A 20,052-nucleotide genomic window follows, 5' to 3' on the forward strand; every position below is an offset into this window, starting at 1 on the left:
AGGGGGGCAGATGGAGGAGAGACTGCACACAAAACGACCTTGTCCAAGCCCAAAGCTGGCAGCCGATCTGGGCTCACTTCCCTTATCTGTATCCCACCCATCATCTGGTCCTGTCCTTCCGGCTTTTTAAATGTCACCTACACTTAACCGCTCTCTTCGTCACTATTGTCACACTCATGTAGAAATGGCACCCTGTCTCCTGGTTTTGTACAAAAGCCCACAACGGCCGCCTGCCCCAGCGCTGCCCTGCTCCCAGCGGCACCTCCTGGGAATCGCCTGGGAGAGGAGCGCCTCGCCCAGAAGGCCCACCCCCGCCGGCCGAGTGCCACCAGCCAATGACGCGGCCGGTCCAAGGCCGGCGTGCTAGGTGGAAATGCTCCCGCCACCCTCACCTTCCGATGATCACGCAGCACGCGCAGCACGTCAGGACACCCTCCAAAAGGCTCCTGGAAGTTCCCGGAGGAAATCGAAGGTAGGTGGGTGAGCTCCACGCGGGCTCGGCACTTAAGTGCCACCCTTCTGGGAAGCCTCTCGGTCCCGCTCCCCCAACCTCTGCTTCTTTATCAGCCCACGAGTGACCCTCATGCAGTGGAACAGTGGGTGAGTGTGTGGGGGGAGGTGCTCCCTCGGGGGCTGCAAGCTCCCGGAAGTCCCTCTCTCGTCCCAGTGAGAAAGGCAGTGCCATTAATTTGGGTGAATGTCCCCGTTAGAAATATGTCTGCGGGTGAGAAGCACTGAAGCCAACGGAGGAGGGAGGAGAGGGCTTCTGTCTCCAATCACAGGCAGTCCGGACCTGGGCGTCCAGGCCTACCCTCGTCCACGGCCCGAGGACTGAAACGATGGTGCCGAAAGCCACTCGCTTCGTCTCCCACTCTTTGGAGGGGCCGCCTTGAAGCTGGCTCCATTTTCCACGTGGCTGCAAAGCAGCTGCAGCCTCCTCCCCGCCCCCATAATGGTCACTGTTCCTCGAAGGCTCACATCCAATAGGAAAACAGAGTCTATCCAGGCATCCTCACCTCTGACGCTCAAGGGTCACGTGACCATCCCTGACCAAGCAGCACCACCATAGGGGATGTTATGTGCTGATTGGCTGAATCAGGTCCTTGACGCGCATTCTTAGGGGTCACGTGACCATCCCTGACCAATCAGTGCCACCATACGCTTCCTTAATAAGCTAGAAGACCAGCCCCAGGTAAAGCAAAGGGCTGTAAAGGGAGGAGGGGTCTTTCCTGGAGGAAAACCAGAGAGTCGTGGGCAGGAGTAATAAACTGACGAGCGGCGACATGCTTCAAGGCCACAGAATGTCACGGGGACGTTTGCAAGTAAATACCATGTTTGTATCAAGAGTCACATTATTATACATAAAAATGTGGATAAACAAGTAGACTGAAAGATCATTTTAATCTGGGAAGTTCTCCCATCTTGATTGATGGGGGCTTTGTGTCCCCGCTCAGGCTCAATGCCTTTGTCTGCTTGAGTGGATGGGAACATTTGTTTTAATAAAAACATGCTTAATACTTGGAACCGTGGCAACATATTTAAATTTATGTCTAGGACAAGACTAGGTGTAACCTCCAGGGGACAGATTTGCCCCATTAACTAGGGATCTTGTGAGAGCCTGTCTGTGAAATGTGTCCAGGGAAACCCAAGACCCCTTCTGTGCTGTGCATTCACCAGTTAGAGCAGGGGAGAAATCAGCATTGCATTCAAGGTGGAAAACAAAGGCTCGCTTTACTTACAGCCCCCATTGTTTCAAATTAAGTGAAAAATTCTCATTGAATTATATAGTACTCAACTGCACAATAATTTCATGAGATTACTATGGGTATAGAGGGGAAATGTCAAAAACACGGGATAATATCCATTGGATTCTTTAAAGAAGGCCTTACGAAAAATTCCTAAAAATAAAGAAATCCCTTTAAATAGCAGGATGCATGGCACATTTTAAGCAATGCATTATACTTACATTTTTCGTAAATATATTCTTTTTGGAAATAGGTCCTAAAATACACGAACGCGAGGGTAATGAAAGGAAACTTAGGCCGTTTCATGATTTTCACTCGTGTCTCCTTTTTCATCACCCCGTGAGGGCTGGAAAGCCCTCCCACACATTCCTGGAGTGCAAAGCTGGGTCTGGCACTTTTTGGTTCCATATGCTTCTATGCACTAAAAATCATCGGCTCGGATGGGGCTTCATCGTCTCCTGCATAAATTAGGGGTGTGATCTGCCAATATGCCTGGGCAACAGTCCAGCTGTCTTGAAAAATTAAGAAAAGGAAGAGAAGGAAGTATTTTTTTCTCTCTCCCAACCTGGGAGGGAAGACACAAGTCTGACCTCAATGGAGTCACTCAGTATCTGAGTCCAAAGTGCCGATCCCAGTGGCTTTGGGGGAAGAGGAAACGCTGAGCCACTTGGTCTAAGTGGCAGCCAGTGCTGGGGACCAGTGACGATGCATGGACATGGCCAGGTTTTCAGTCCGGGTTCCAGGTATCAGTGCCCAGTTGGTGGCAGGAAGTGAAGGAGGAATCTTCCAGATTGAGTGTCATTCTCACCTTGGTGTTTGTGTCCCTTAAATATCATTCCCAAGGAGATGCATCTGAAACTTAGGTAAGCCCTCGCGTGACAAGCCACACACATCAGCATCACGGGAGACACACGGGTGTAGAGCAAGGGACCTCCAACCAGGAGAGCCCAAAGCGGCAGGGACACAGCAAAAGATTAATGAGTAGGTTGTTCCACGTAATAGTGAGGAAGCCACTCCCATTTCCAACTCTTCATTCATGGACCTGGGATCATCTCACCACATGGCTGAGTCCGTCACCAACTTGGGACACACACCAGAGCCTGGGGACACTACTGCGTGCCACTGAGCTGCCACCTGGCTGGTGCTGCAAACTGAGTGTTCAGTAACACCATTTACCCACCGATCAGGTCAGTGGCCTCAAGTGATGGGAATGTGATAACAGCAGCACGTTTCCATCTCTTGTTTTACTTCCTGTTCAATTACTTTGCATGTCAGAAGCAAGGCCGTCTGACTTTCTGGTGAAGAAGGCATCTGAAAGTTCATGGGTAGTGGTTTTCAAAGAAGCATTTTGGGCAGGGAAAACAAGTGCATATTCAGAATATCTACTACAATAATTTAGAGAAAGGCACTGCCCCCTCCCTGACACACGTGGTCCGATGTCAGCAAGCTGCCCACAGGGACTGGCCGAGCCCCTAGGATGTGCCACACTGGGGGTCACTGTTGGCCCTACTCTTGGTGCTTGAGCACTCAGCAATGACTCAGCTGACACTACAGAGGTACCGCCTCCTCCTGTGCCTTGGTTCCCATGGCACCAGGGCCTAGAATCTCCTTCTGTCACTTCTGCCTAATCAAATCACAGGCAAGCAGGTGGCACAGGATGTTTCGGCCAACGACAGGTGCATCCGCAAGTGTTCCCAGGAGATGATAGAGCTGACACATTCCTGTGGCCGAGTGACGATGTTGTGGCCATGGTCACATCACACACAACACATTCCCCACGTTCTGACCATGCTGGTGTAAGCACACACCCCCGCACTACCAGTCGTACACAAGCACGGCACCCACAGTGACATACAGGCATGATACTGGGTGACAAGTGACTACACCACTGGTGGATGAGCCTTCTATACTACACGTTTCATTGTGAGTCCAGACTGCACTCTTTCCACGTACAAAATAGTTGGTTATAGGACAGTGTGCGTGCTGTGCGGGCAGCACTTGCCCACGCCTCGATGGCGCCCTTTCCTCGTGTGCTGTTTATCCTGTGTTGCTTTGTGCAGTGACATGCTGCACAGGCTGGTGGCCCAGGAGCCATGGCTGCACCAGAGTCAAATGCACATGTCTGGGTGGTGTCCGTCATTAACCAGCACAGTCACGTGCTGCTTCAAATACTTCCCTCTCCTTGAAGCTTTCCAAACAACATAAAGTCCAGCCTCTAGCTTCTCATAAGTTACGTAGCACTTAACACATTGAGGACGGGGCATTTAAATGTATAGACGCAAACCTGTGTCACCCGTCCACAGTGTGTTAAATATAATGTACACTTAGAAGTACTGTGTAGCTTCTTATACAAGTGCAGCGCTCACATCGGCATTTCATTGTCTTTAAATTTTTATTTATTACTTTATGCATTACACCAGCTCCATGCTGGGTCATTATCGTTACGAATATTTGCAACTTCATCTCATTCAACATGTGAGTGTCACCTACTATGTGCTAGGTACTGGCTTGGAAACTGGTGATGCAAAGATAAGTCACAACTGTTGGTGCCTAGAAGACACTCGCAGGCTGCTGGGGAAGGTGGTGCTGACAGCTGAGTGACGTGGTGTCACAGTCGTGAGTGCACAGAAATCAGGGCAAACTGGATGCATGACAGGAGCGGGGGAGGGGAAGTTCTGTGGGGAAGGTGGAGCAGAGCTGAATTCTGAAGACTGCATTGGATTTAGCTCAGCACATTATCAAAACCAAGAAGCATTTAAAAATGTACGAAGTAGAGAAAGAAAGAGTGCTGTTGGAAACCCCGTAAATAATTCACTATGACTGGAGGAGAGGTGAGACAGGAGAGCAGCAGCAAATGGCGGTGGAGGCCAACCAGGCGCCATCATACTGGGTTCTGCCACCCAAGGTTAAGACTTTTTCTTACACCCAGCAGAGAAACACTGAAGAAATTCAGTCAGGAAGAGCCGTAACACGCCTCAACGATGACAGTAAGAAGAGGAATCAGGGTAACAGCAGCAAGCTTGTACTCAGCACTGCTGCTTTGCAGGCTTGTGGGGCCATGTGCTGATGTGGGCAGATATAGTAACCCCAGTTCAGCAGCGGGGCAGTGAGGCCGGGGCAGGTAGGCCTGACCGTGTTGGAGCTGCATATAAACCCAGGTCCGTCGCATTCAGGAACCCAGTGTCGGAGCCACAACTTGCCGATTTATGTTCTAGAAAGATCACTTTGGCAGCAGTGTGAGAGCTGGCTGAAGGAGGCCAAGCTAGAAGCAATGACTTTAGTGGACTTTGCTCAAATACAGTTTCAAAGGTTCAGAGCCCGTTCATAGGGAGACAGAAAGAGTGGGACTTAAGGAATGTGAAGAGATGTGCCGTCGATGACTGTGTCATCAACATAAGATGTTTGGGACGGAGAAGCTGGGAGAGGATGCAGTCAGCGCTGAGACCGCGGTTCTTGTAGAAAATCCATATGGAACTGAGTCAAGAGAGAGGCGTGACTGGCCCTAAAATACAGGTCAGACCACCTGGTTGGCTGCAAAAGGGAACGCCTTGGGAGCGCGCCAAAGAGACAAGGATGCCACGATCCATGCGGAAAGGAAGGAGCAAAAGCATTTTTGTGTTTCAGGCTGAATCCTCAGGAAGGGAGGAGAGAGACGGGCAAGAGGTGGCCGAGGACAGCCAGAGTGCGGGGAGAGTGCGTGTTGCATGCGAGATGGGAAATGCCTGAACTCGCGTACATTGTTGAAGAATGAAGGGCTGTCAGGAACAAAGACAGAGGTGGGTGATCCGCCTGCCCGTGGGGACAGCAGCGTCCTTCAGAGAGCCCTCCCCAGTGGAAGGTGAGGGACTCCTGGCTGGGCAGAGGGGGGGACTCCACAGAAGGAGGGACCCCGTGAAGGAGGACAGCAGTGTGAAGCCAGCTTGGGCTGGGTCACGCTCTGTGATATGTTACAAAGGGTGGGCCTGCGAGAAAGCCTCTGCCAAGTTCAGGGTCACGTAGGGGCACCTTCCTGAGTGTGCTGGGACTCAGAAATGTCCCAGCGCTAAGCCGGCGGGGGAGAGCTCAGGACATGAAGAGGGAGGAGGCACAGCAGAAAGAAACGGTAACAAGGGAGCCAGATCGCCAGGCACGTATTTTCCAGGGGGTCAGGCAGAAGCTGAGAAATTTCCCACCTGATAGCCTCTATTTTCCCTGTGAGATAGGACACTACACTTTTCATGAAAAGTAAGGAAAATGCAGCCGAAAAGAAGGTCTGAGACGAGGGTGACCAATTTGTTCCAGTTTGCCTGGGACATGTCCGGCTTTAAAAGTGCGTATCCTGGAGCCCTCAGTCTTGGACAATGCAGGACACTGGTCACCCAGATGAGACTGATTAGTGACAGTAGTGGAAGAGAATGAAAAATAATAGTAATAAATAATCACAGAAGTGATTAGAACCCATGCCACCGGAGACCGACAGTTATACTTTTTCCGGCCTACAGAGCCCTATGGCTTAGCGGCGTCCTGTGCCAACACTCGGATGTGTCACCGTGTCCACACGGTGGGACAGAAAGGCACATACTTATAAGATGAGCGCTTCACACCCCAAATACCTCTCCTGTTTGTAACTCCTGTACCTCCTGACGAGGCGGTGGGGTGAGCTGGGGCAGAGTCAAAGGGAAAGAGGGGTGAGCTGGGACAGAGGAGCGGTGTGCCCCAGCTGTCCTGAGGGGGAGCCACGCGGCCCCAGGATTCCAGTGTATGTTGTCCAGCACAATAAGTCCCCTACTTCCTTCCACAGGAAGCAAAGCCAGGCGAGTCCAGCCTGGAAGATGCAGACACTGTTATGCTGTTGCCAACAGACAGGAGAAAGGAGGATAAATCTTTGTGTTGAGTTCAGGAGCAGCGGACAGGAAGCATCTTGGCAGAGGCCATGGCATTCAAGATGGAGGAGCACAGCTGAGTCAGACCCGCTGAGGTCACGGGCAGGGTTTGGAACCCGGATCTCCTGTGGAGTTTGTTGAAATGACAAGTGCCAGGTGTACCCCAGACTTCCCGCAGCGTCTCTGGAGGCCCAGCCCTGGAGTGAATACCCGCGGGAGGCTTCCCAGAGGGTCAGCGCAGGGACCCAGGGCAGACCCGGATCAATGGCACCAGCAGAAGCTGCAGAAGAGCTCTCGGGAAGTTTTCGTCCCTGGAGATGGTCCACTCATACAAGAGGAAGGATCAGAGCCATCCTTGAACCTACCTGGAGGCCTTCGCTCTCTCCCTCGTTCGCTTTTACAATGGGCTCTCATTTCCTCCTTCATAACTGACCACCGCTACTTTTAGCTTTGCTCTTTTGGGGGCAAGGACTGGAGACTCGGTCAGTCTGCCTGGAGAAGATGGGGACTTACTTTAGGAATATGTGGAGATGGGGCCTGGAGCTGCACAACGCCGAGGAGCTAAGTCTAAAGCGGCTCGTGGGAGAAAAGCAAAGGCGACGGCGACGCGGTGTAACCCGTGGCTCCCTGGAAACGGGTGACCTTCCTGAAAATCGGATGTGGGCAGCGCTGGGCAGTCCCATGCAAACACGTTCAACACGTTTGCCAGTGGGAAATGGACTCACGTTTCCCATCGCATCTGCAAACACTTGGATGCTGTCTGTTTCGTCCCCTGAGTCCCCTTTCAGCTTCACTCTGCTCCACATGTGTCACTCCTGCAGGGACAACGAGAGCTCTTCACAGAGCCTCAGAAGTTTCCCACTTTAGACACGGCACTTTAGCAACTCAAAGTCACCGGTGTGTCTGAAGTGCACACCCAGGTAACCACACAGGACCTGATGATGGCAGGTCCTTCTCCAGCTCCCTTACAGTGCTACATGGCCAAGAGCCACACACACCCCGCAGGACACTAGAGATAATAAGAGGACCCGTGGAGGTGACCCATCGCCATGACCACAGAGTGGCCACAGCCTGCTCTCTTCCTCTCCAATGTCCCCAGGCCAAGTTCCCATGGACCGAAACTGACTGGAGTAAAACTCCAAACTTACGGGGCTGCAATCAACTCATACAGTACTTTTCGATTAGAGGATAAACAGATTTTAATAAAGTATTTGATTCTAACACTCCAAAATACATCTAAAAATAAATTGTTCTGTTTGGCGTGTTCAAAGGCTGAAAAATCACAAGCTCAAGTAATTTTGTACACTTTATAGATTAACATACAGATTAATTTACTGCTCGGTGTTTAAACAGTTCCTTGTAAACTCATATTGCTTAAATCTGCTTACTCCACTGTTCTTTTCCCTCTGATATTACTTTCCCAAGAAACCAAGTCAAATTGCCAATTTAACCTCAACTCACTCCTTCAACAAATTCTTGTTCTGGGGGCGTGAGTGAGAGGTGACAGTGACAGGGAGGTCTATGCCCACAAGGCGCTCACCATGTGCAGGGAAAACAAACACACACAGCTGATCTAACTGGAACGTGAAAGAGTGAAGCCAGATACAGGAGTGAAGAAAGCGCTTCCAGGGCCGCCTGCCCCCCTCACCCCCACCCCCTCGGAGGTCATAGAAGTTTCGGGGTGAGGCTCTCAGGGCTGCATCCCAGGCTGCAGCTCCGTACCTAACTTGCTTGAGGGGCTCAGTCTGCAGCCATCGACAAACGCTGCTAACCCCGCCGAGCGACCAGAGACCAGATGAGCCCCGGCTGCGCCATCACCAATGCCTTCCTCCCTCACTCCCCTGCAGCCCCCAAAACGAGTCCCACATCCTGGGGGGGGGCTGCTCACACTGCTTCTTCCTGGGGCGGCCTCCCTCTCTCCGCCTCTTCTCCCGTCTGCCTGCTTGCCACCATTCAGGTCTGAAGCTAGCTGGGTCCCCTCTGGGGAGTTCTGGTCACCTGACGTGCACCCCCCTTGTCAGCTACCTCCCACCCCCACCTGTGTATGTACCTGTGCAGCACTCACGGCACTGAGACAGGTTGGCAGCTGCTTCCTGGGCTCTGCCTGTAGCCTCACCTGTCCTCGGATCTGCAGAGGCACAGGCCAGGTCTGCTCTGCTCACCTCTGCTCACATCTCCCTAGCAGTGCAGCCTGCTGGGGGGGTCGGGGGTCGGGGGGGGCCCTCAAGTGAGTGGATGTGCACCCCTCGAGGCTGTGGGCTGTGTGGACTTACCCCACGCTCCCATCTCCCATAGCCCCCGTCCAGACCTGATGCTGCTCACAGATGGGCCCTTTCTAAGCTCCACGAACTCCAGCCTGAACTCTTGCCTCCGTTCCCCGATGCGCCACACCACTCTTTCCTATGAGTGTGCAGGATTTTTGCTGTTCCCAGGCCTGTCTGCATTCAGTCTCTGGGTGCTTGTCGGGCTATCTCCCTGACTAGGTCCTACATCCCATAAAGCCGGAAGCCATGTCCCTGCCTCCTTGAATCCACCTTCACAGCAGGTGGCGCTCACCAAGGGGGTCACTGTCGTGGTGGTAACAGGACCAACTCATAAATGATTTTTCTACAAGTTAGAGGGGTGGCTCTTGGGAAGTAGGATTTAAAGACGGAAGCTGGCCCGGGCTCTGGAGCCATTCACTGTGTGTCATAAATGCGCCCTTGTCACCCATCTTCCGCCCTCACCCAGACCGTCAGTGCCCTGACCACACCCTGTGCCCTTTCTCAGGGAAGCTGTCAGGGCCCGGCTGGGCAGGGCAGGGAGATGCTGCGGCCGTGACACCTTGTCAACAGTGACACGCTCCATACCTGCCACCAAACAGAATCAGTGTTTATAGGAAAGGACAGCTGTGCCCAGAGCAACAGGGAGAGGGTGCTAACAGGCGTGTGGGAAGTGTTTGGGGACAGCCTGAGACAGACAAGACTGCGAACCTCCACAGGTTTTGCTTACCCCACAAACACTAACCTCAAACCTGGTTGTCAATGACCAGAGATGCGAAGAGATATTAGCTTTAAGAGAAACCTCCAAAAAGGACCTTAATTAAAGAGACGTGGGGCAAAATGGGGCGTAATCCTGTTTTCAATCTAATTCTTCTGCCATGGAACTTACATCTTAAAACCCAACTTATATAACTTAGGTTTCAGGAAGGAAAAATGCTAGCCAGCTATTTATAGCACAATGAATGATGTGAAAGGTCTCTAACATGACAGTGACCTTTACGTTATTCAGTATCAGTATCCAGAAAGTGCAATTTATTTCACAGCCTATTGACTATAGGAGTCATTTGCAGAAACATATAGTTTAAGTGGCAGAATCACTGACAATCACACATACAGCATGAGAGCCTTTTTCCTACTCCAAGAAAGCCATCGAAATGCTTTCAAATTCTATCCAATCATTGCTCGTTTAGAACCAATGGTTCCCCAAATTATCATAAGTTGTCAAATTTTACAACCATATGTGATGATTTTATGGTTACTACATATTTATTAACCACGCTGATATCACATAGGCTATAAGAAGTACCACATCAGACCTAAGAAACTCTCGCAATAGCACCAGTCTGTTGAGACGGGAGGGAAAAACAGAAGAACATGAGAAGAAACACCCCTCATAAAAACACCCCTTATGAAATCCTCAGTGAAGAAAGCATAGAGGGAGACACGACCTGCCCACTGAGTTTCGAGCCCCATATGGGTCTTTCATCTCTAAATTTACCTAAATTCTCAAATGTTACTAACTCTACTGTGCTACACGCTTCCCTCAGAAGTCCCGAGAATTATGACTTGTAAGTTTGATAGGCGTCCATAGTTCTAATATTGAGAATATGAATAAATGCCTCTGTTAATCCTTTTCAATGTGAGTGGCTGTGTGATCTCTGAGCCTTCTCATTCATCCACATTGGACTCTTAGGACAAGAGTTCAATGTTTTCACTCCATCATCTTGCAGGGTTTAAGAATCTCAATCTCCCCAATCATTTCAATTGCCCTTCCTGGGAGATTCCTAGCTCTTTTAGTTTCTAATCACTATCTTACGGCTTTCAATCTTGAAGTTATGCATTCTGAAAAAACAGCGTCCCTCTGACAGAACAAAAATTAAGAGTATTAACCAGAATTTATTGAATGCTAACACTTTACCTGTGTTAATTTATCCCCACAACCTTATTTTTACAGATGAGGAAACCTAGAGCCAAAGAAACTAAATAAGACATGGTTGCCAATAAATAATAAATAACACAGAGTTGTCAGGCAACAGAGCCAAATGGAAACCCAGACTGGACACCAGAGCATGTGCTGTCACCCTACACCCTTCCACATCTCTGACACTATCGTAACACTTGAAGTTTCCAAATTACTAGTCCTTGATCTTGAATGAATCCATTAGTTGCAATGGGCAGTGATTTATTTTTGACCTACTTATTTCTCTGTGACCAGATTCATTGGAGCTACAGATTATCTGGCCCCTGGTCCTTGAGAAAACCATTTTAGCACCTATAATTTCCTCAGAAGTTTTAAAGAAATAGAACAAAAAAAATCATCAGGTTTGTGTGGAGCCACAAAAGACCCTGAATAGCCAAAGCAATCCTGAGAAAAAAGAACAAGACTGGAGGCATCACACTCGCTGACTTCAAATTATACTACAAAGCGACAATAATCAAAACATCGTGGTATTGGCAGAAAAACAAACACACAGACCAATAGAACAGAACTGAGAACCTAGAAATAAACCCACATTATATGAGCAAATAATTTTTTGTTTGTTTGTTTTTGAAGATTTTATTGGGAAATTGGGGGAGGAGAACAGCATTGGGGAATCGGGGAAGGGGAACAGACAAGTTGCTGTCCTTCTGTTCTTCAGTCTAGTTGTGGAGGACATCGCTTCATTGGCCCATGTTGGTATTATCATTGCGCTCTTCCCGGGTGAGGCAGTCACTCACCAGCCTGTGGACGGCCACTCACAGAGGCTCATGGCAGCTCACAAAAGCTCACGCCCAGTGCCGGCCAGCCCACTGCAGCCTACGCTGTTGCCAGCGACTCACGGCAGCCCAGCTCCAGGTCGAGCTGTTGTTCACCATCTTAGCTGTAGAGGGCAGTGTCACTGGCCCTCATGTGGGATCCGAACCAGGGCCCTGCTTCTCAGAGCTGACGTCCCAAGCCAACTCTTAACCAACACGCCACTCGGCCGGCCCTGGGCAAATATTTTTTGACAAAGAAGCCAAAAACATACAATAGAGAAAAGAAAGCCTCTTCAATAAATGGTGCTGGGAAAATTGGAAGTACACATGCAAAAAGAATGAAATTAGACTGCTATTTGTCACCATACACAAAAGTTAAAATGGATCAAAGACCTAAAGATATGACCTAAAACAATAAATTGCATAGAAGAAAACATAGGTACTAAACTTATGGACCTTGGGTTCAGAGAGGATTTTATGAATTTGACCTCAAAGGCAAGGGAAGTAAAAGCAAAAATAAATGAATGGAACTATATCAAACTAAAAAGGTCTGCACAGCAAAAGAAACTATCGACAAAATAGAGGCAAGCAACTGAATGTGAGAAGATACTTGTAAACGACACCTCCAATAAGGGGATGATATCCAAAATATATAAAGAACTCATACAACTCAAAAACAACAAAAAACAATCCAATTAAAAAATGCTCAGAGGACCTGAACTGACACTTCTCCCAAGAAGAGCAACAAACGGCCAACAGATATACTCATATGAAAAAATGCCCAACTTCTCTAGCTATTAGGGAAATACAAATCAAAATCATAATGAGATATCACCTCACACCTGTTAGAATGGTTATCATCAATAAGACAAATAATAACAAGTGTTGGAGAGGCTGTAGAGAAAAATGAACCCCCATACACGCTGGTGGGAATGCAGATTGGTGCAGCCACTATAGAAAACACTAATGAGGTTCCTCATAATATTAAGAATAGAATTGCCATACGACCCAGCAATCCTTCTTCTGGGTATCTACCTGAAATTTTTGAAAACATTTATCTGTAAAGATATATGTACCCCTATGTTCACTGCAGCATTATTCATGGTGGTCAAAACGTGGAAACAGCCAAAGTGTCCTTTGATAGATGATTGGATAAAGAAGATGTGGTATATATATGCAATGGAATACTATTCTGCCATAAGAAAAGATAAAACAGTGCCATTTGTGACAACATGGATGGATCTTGAGATTATCATGCTAAGCAAAATAAGCCAGACAGAAAAAGTCGAGAACCATATGATTTCACTGATACATGGGACATAAAACTGAAAGCAACAAAAAAACAAGACAAAAAAAACAAAGAAACAAAAACTCACAGACAAGGACAACAGTTTAGTGGTTACCAGAGGGAAAAGGGGTGGGGGCTACACAGAAGGGAGTTAAAGGGGGTCAAATATACAGTGACAGAAGAAGACTTGGCTCTGGGTGGTGAGCACACACAATGCAATATATAGATGATGTATTACAGAACTGTATACGTGAAACCTATGTAATTTTACTATCCAATGTCACCCCAATACATTTAATAAAATTTAAAAACAGAAAAGTTCACAAGCAAGGAGGCAGGAGGCAGGACTAGATGAGGAACAGAGAAAGGATATCTTATTTCGTAAAGCAGTTCTAGGCAATCACACCATTCTGATTGTTCCTCAAGTCGCAGGCACGGATGGGTGACTGGCTTCTCCCGAGGCCCATGTTTGGAGCCAGGACAGAGTCTGCTCCCCTCATCACCTGGCCTGTGGGCAACGGCTAGGACTCAGGGTGTAGCTGAAGCTTTCATGGAACACATATTCCTTGTGTAGCTTCAGTGTTATGGTTGGTTTAAAATTATTGAATCCTGAAACTGTCTGCTGTGCTTTATCTTCCAACTGGACAAAAAGATTTTCCTATAACCAAGGGTCTGTCATTTTATGACTTTATAAAAATTCAGTTGTCAACAAATTCTCCATCAAACGCTCTCCTCAACCATTCTACTGCACTTTTAAATAAATCACAAGAGCATTCTACTTCAAATGAAAAGCAGATTGAATATGCTCTAAATTCCTTCGTCTATGACAGCTTCCCCTGGAGTTGTGTTTATCAATACCACTGAGATGCGGCAAACTTCTGTTGTAGATCAAAAAATAGAAGAGTCGATATAGTGACCATAGAAAGCTTTGTTCTGCTTTTTTCAAGCTTAAAGGAGAGAATGTTGTGATATTTAAAAAGTAAAATAAAGGCGATAGGACAGCTGGCTAGACACTAATTTAAGAAAAAATAATAAGTCCTGTCCTCAGGCCTCCCAAAACAAAAAAGAAGAAAAACAATCAAATAAAATTCTGGCTGGATTAAAGCTATAAATTCAAATAATAAAACCATAAATAACAGGAAAGATATGAGCACACTGTTTCATAATCAAAGGCTGTCCTAGGTATGATATCAACCCAGAAAGCTACAAAGGAAAAGACTAATATGTTTTACTACAAACAAATAAAAGTTTTATATCACAACAAAGTCAAGACGAAGAATAAACTAGGGCAAATATCTTTGACGCCTGTGAAAGACATGGAATTATGTCAAGTTTTTAATATTCCTAAGAGTAGAATGAGGAGAACCACAGGGGAAGCAGACGTTCAATTTTATTAAATATCCTTCTGAAATCAATAGATGTTTATAAGCATGTGTTTTTCTTGTATGTCAGAAGGAGGGGGAGAGAGTAGTGGAAGAGGTAGGAGTGTAGAAAAACGCATTTAAAATGTACCATATTTCCCACACATAGCGATGGCCATAGTCTAACATCCCTCAGCCATCTAATAACAATGACCTCCAGGTGGAACCACAGCTGAATTCAATCAACGGGCACCAAGCTTTGGGACCCTTGATATTCAGGAGTCATCTGCTCCGTGCTGCTTTCCAGAATGTTGACTCCTGCTGGTCAGAGTTTATGTCGTAAAGACGCGTTGGCATCAACCATTGCCATTAGGAGTCACATCGGGGAAACAATACTTTCCCAGGGCTGCCTGCTGTCTTTTTTTTTTTTTCGCTTTGCTAGAAATTAATCTCAGACCACACTTCTCAGAGAAACAAGTGGATTCTAAGCTTCATAACCGACATGGAAGAGGACACCGGGATTGAATTTCAGAATGACCTGCAGAATTTGTAACCTCCGATCACAGCCCAGGTTATGTACACAAGGTAGAGTAATTACAAAGTCTGTGTCATGGGGAGGTAAAGACATCAGCTTTTTAAAAAAATTATCTTGTCCACCTGCTTTCCCTGCTTGTCCTACAAACACACAGCATCATGTTTTAAAATAAAAAACAAAAGAGGAACACGTGGCTTTACAACTTTTCTAGTTTGTGGATTTCTAGTAACTCTCACAAAAGGTATGAATATCACTTTGATGCATATGTAACACATTATATTTATTTTAAAAGTATAATTATATGAATCCAGTACTCTCTTGGAAAATCAAGGATCAAATATGGAGTGACATTTAGTTCTTCTAGGAGTAAGTATGTACTCTAATTTCCAGCTTTACCAAGGGGTATTTCTTGGACAAGGAAGATATAAAACGGATTGAAAAGAAAACATCAGAGGACTGATTTAGTCATATGTATGAACAAATTTTACATGGCTAATTTTCTAACACTGCTGCATCATCAGATTTTGGTTACACTGAAAACAAAATTCCAAACTAAAGTGATTTTCTTATTTTAAAATGTATCCCAATGACAAGGGCCCAGTATCTGTTGATTCTTTTCTCGAAGGAATGATAAAGATTGTCTTTTGGAAAAGCGCCTATCACATGTATTTAGAAACTTTTGAGTTCAAGTTACATCTCAAAGATAGACCTCCCCATTCAGTACAAGGTCATGTTATCAAAACAAATTGTTGCCCACTGAGAAATTTAGGTATATTCTTCCCATGAATACCCAAATGGCAGCAAAAATTCTTTCAAACAAGAACATTTAGATGAAAAGCTAAACTAGCCCATTGCTCGATATGGCAGCTAATCAAATGTAAAATCTGGGTTGGAATGGTTTTTTTCCAGTCTGTCAGAAAGTGTCTAACATTGTAACAGGTACTTTCTTTGAACTCTTGCCCTGAACTGGATGGCTGAAGAAAACGATGCTGAAGCACCCCTGACTGGATATTTTTTCTTGGAGACCATACAACACGGTGAGAATTTTTTTCTAAGGGAGCTTCTTTACTTAGACAGGATGTGTTGGTTTTCTTACTGACAAAGTGTTGATGCTGTGCTGAAGCCACCACGTGACACAGACTCTTGGGCAGTGGTGACAGCAACCAGTCACCATCTGGTGGCAGCAATCAATCCAGTCGCATGTTTGAGTTGACTGGTTAAATGTGTCACGGCTCTTTGGTCAGTTTATGCTTAGAGTCCCAAATCTAAACCAACAAACTCCCCGATTTTCATCCTTCGTCACCAATTCACTAATAACAGGAATGCCAGGGACGTTGGTAGCAGGTGACCAGACCACTTCCTCCCAGAGCTCCTGCTGAGTAACCCGGGAGGGAAGAGGAAAAGCGACTTAGGGGATGCCCTTGCTCAGAATTACCCCACACTTGGCATTTCTCTAGATTAATTCAGTTCAGTTTTCCAAATTAATGCATTTCAGTCGAATACTAGACATTGGCCAATCTTTCAAGGTGGCCACGTCAGTCCATTCCTAACTGTGCTTATGGGGCTCCCTTCTAAGCTACAGGACCCTGGATTCCCAGATGGAGGCAGGTTTGTTATGGGCACATACAGATTCACTCTGAGAGGCTACTGGTGGTGGTTTTTCAAAATACAGTCCCAGCCGCGTGAGGAAAATGGGCTTTTTGCTGAGGGCTGGAGGGAGGTCTCAAACCACATGCTCCTGTGTTGTAGGAGAGAAGAGACCACGATTTATTGACCATCAGATATTTTACATAGATTATTTTACACAGTCCTCCAAACAGTCTTATGTAGTGGTGCTTTTACAACAATTTTTCAGGAAAAAAAGGTGGAAAATTAAAGAGGTGAAGAGCTTGCCTGCGGAATCCTGGGATTCAAACACAGGTCTGTACCACTGAAAAGCCTTTTTATTTCAATTAGGCCACGTGCCTGGAAACTGCACAGCAGGTACCAATGTGTGTGTCTTGGAACCGCTCCCTGTGAGGTGATAAAGCACAGATAATGAAGACCTCCCTGACCAAAGAAACCCACTCTGGGCTCGCCGACTTTATGGGCAACAGGACGGGGCACACACAGATGGGAAGAAGTTCTGTAAGTCGGTCATTTAGGAGAAAGTGTCATAGGGAGTGAGTGTGCTGCAAACAGGACAGGAGTCAGGGGCTCGGTGTTTGCACTCAGGTAAGTCCACAAATGTGCGTTTTGGGCTGGCCGAGTGGTGCATTGGTTAAGAGTTGGCTTGGGACACCATCACTGAGCAGCAGGGCCCCAGTTCAGATCCCACATGAGAGCCAGTGACGCTGCGCCCTCTACAGCTAAGATGGTGAACAACAGCTCCACCTGGAGCTGGGCTGCCATGAGTCGCCGGTGACGGCATAGGCTGCAGTGGGGCTGGCCGGCAGCTGGCGTGAGCTTTCGTGAGCTGCTGTGACCAGCCGCCCAGTGGCCAGTGACTGATCTGCCTCACCCGAGAAGAGCTCAATGATAATACCAACTTGGGCCAGTCAAGCGACATCTTCCACAACTAGACTGAAGAACAAAAGGACAGCAACTTGTCTGTTCCCCTTCCCTGATTCCCCAACGCTGTTCCCTTTCCCCAATTTCCCAATAAAAAAACCTTTAAAGAAAAAGAAATTCCACTGTACCCGGATCAGGAAAGGTCTGTGGTCAGAATGGGTGTTTCTGCAAGTGGGGAACTCAAGGCTCACGGTTATTTCACAGCTTTGGTGATTAGAACCACTTCTGGGAAGTATTTAGTTTTCTTGTTTGGTTAATTTTTAACTACTTGTTAAAGATTTATTTAACACATGGCTGAGGGAATTAGCGAGGTGGCAAATCTGGTTCAAAGGAGACACATGTCTTTGTAACCACCAAAATAAAGAAGGCTGGGATGAAATTGCAGAATAATATGGAAAACCGGTTAATGCCCTCTAGGGAACTAATACTGCAAACTTTATCTTGTAAACTCTTCCATGAAAAAAGCACTTGCATTTCTGCTAGACAAAATTCATTTGCATTATTATTGTGTTTTCTGTAAGTTAACAGCTAACCTCACAGAGGTGTGAGATGCCCCAACCCACAGGAAATAGTGAGTCAAACAAACCACATCATCTTGAACGGTCAGCAAACCCTCAGGTGGACCTCTGAGACTGAACCGTGGAAAGATGGTGTTTTTCCTTTTGTCCATTTCCAAATTTGGAATTTTCTCCCCTGAACATCCCCCCTTTGCGACAAAAAATGATCACTAATGACTGAAGTTGACCACAAAAGTGCTGGCCTAGTTGTTTTGGCTTGCTTTCTGGACACGGGATTTGCAAAATGTTGCCACGCATAAGCTTCTTAGTTTGGTCAACAAATCTAGGCGTACGGGCACAAGCTGCTCCTTGCTGTGTGCAGGAAACTGTCTTCTCTGCAGACTTCATCAAGATCTGGGACAGCATCTGCAACAGTCTCTGCCACCAGAGGTCCGTTTGGAGGACCCAGCTCTGTAATGCCCGCTACCTGCCATCCCTGGCTCAGGACCCTCACACCTGCCTCGGCCGATCCTCCCACAAGGGGTTGTGAGACCGTGACCTGCAAAGTGCTCGCACTTTCTGTGTCTCTCCTGAGTTCTGTGAATGCAGGAGGGCGGCTGGGCAGTCCTGGATGGTGGGAGGTGAGACACAGGTACCAGCTGTCCCAGCTGAGGTCGTCCTGAGGCAGCGACCAGAGCACCAGGCCCTGACATGTGAGGAGCCAGCCCAGATACACAGACACAGCGACAGCCAACACCAGGCACAAAGCGCAAGTCACCGGACCAACGCCAGGGCTCAGGCGGGTGGGCAGAGCCACCGCCGCGACCACGGAGAGTGTTCTACTGTGTCCACAAGTCTTGTCCCTGCTTATGATGCAGTGCCAGGTGACAATGGAGTGGGCATACAAGGAGATAAGCGACCGTCACAGGCCTCTGAGAATTTTCCAGAACTGAAGAGAACTCAGCCAGTGGACATCTGTGTCCTCGGGGTAAATGCAGAAACCACGAAGATGCCCAAAGACCTCAAGAAGTGTGAGCACATTTTTAAAACGAAATCAGTATTACCTCGTTATAACTTACACGCCCCTAAGAAGCTGTGCAGGTCTCTGAGGTCGGAGAAGAATAGCACGAAACCAAACTGTTCCAGGCCTCACGTGCCAAATGGCTGACAGGCTCCCCCACCTTCTCCCCTGCAATCTGTGCTATTTTGGGGGGCTGTGGTGACAAGGGCCTCAGCCATGTGGCTTCACACAAAGGAGGGGGTCCAAGGCCAAAGTGAAGCCGTGCGTGAGGCCCACTCCCTCTCACGTCTGCAGGGGCCCTTCTTTGCCTGTCCCAAGCTCTGGTGGCTTCTATGGCCAGAAGCTGCAGCCCTCCAGCCTCTGCCCTGTCACCACATGGTCTTGCCCATGTCCCTTTCCCTCTTAGAAGGTCATGGAGTATGACTGCATCTGGACTAGACTGCATCTGCCCAGACCCTACTTCCGAGTAAGTTTACAGGTATGGGAGGTGGGGGGAGGACACCCACATATCTTATTGGGGGATACATTTCAACCCATAATAAATGGTATTTCTAAACCTCCTCCACAGCCCATCAGGGCACATGTGAACAAGCTCAGAGGTCCTCTCACTGTCTGATGACAATGATGTGTCATTGAGACCAGCATAGGCGTGCTATCAATTAGCACCTCTGGTTCTAAATGAATGGACCGTGGTTCCTGACTGCGAGTCAGCAAATAGGAACAATGTTCTTCTGACTAAACTCATAACAGTCACAACACATGACAGGCAGTGTTTCTCACAATATGACTGAATTCTTGGGATGAGTTTGTGAGTAGAGATACACCACAGCCTTTTACATTATTGGAGTTTGAAAGAATATAATATTCTTTTCAATATATTTCAAGTGCTTTCAAAAGAATTTAACTGAAAATCAATTTTTTTATTTTTAGCACATTCTAACCTATTTCTGTTCATATTATCAAGGTTATTGTGATAAAAATTTTAATACAATATAGAAGAATTCCTGGGATGTAGTCAGCCCAAAATATATGTTAAATGCTGCCTTCTTTTGTTCTTGCAGTTAATATATTTTAATTTATTTTTTATTATAGAGACAGAGCCTTAATTGGAATTCTAGTGGAAATGAGTCATTCCTTTTTAGTCTTGATCTCTCATGTAAACTTTTATAGCTACTTAATTTCAAAATACTAGGTGG

At 47.1% G+C, this 20,052-nt stretch overlaps 1 protein-coding gene across 1 annotated transcript in view; it reads right to left on the reverse strand.

The window, feature by feature from the left end:
- LOC109387589 (uncharacterized) overlaps positions 1 to 20,052 on the reverse strand; it is a 227,991-nt gene that overhangs the window by 72,204 nt on the left and 135,735 nt on the right. The window lies entirely within an intron of this gene.

This window comes from Hipposideros armiger, unplaced genomic scaffold (assembly GCF_001890085.2).
Source record: "Hipposideros armiger isolate ML-2016 unplaced genomic scaffold, ASM189008v1 scaffold_163, whole genome shotgun sequence".
NCBI lineage: Eukaryota > Metazoa > Chordata > Mammalia > Chiroptera > Hipposideridae > Hipposideros > Hipposideros armiger.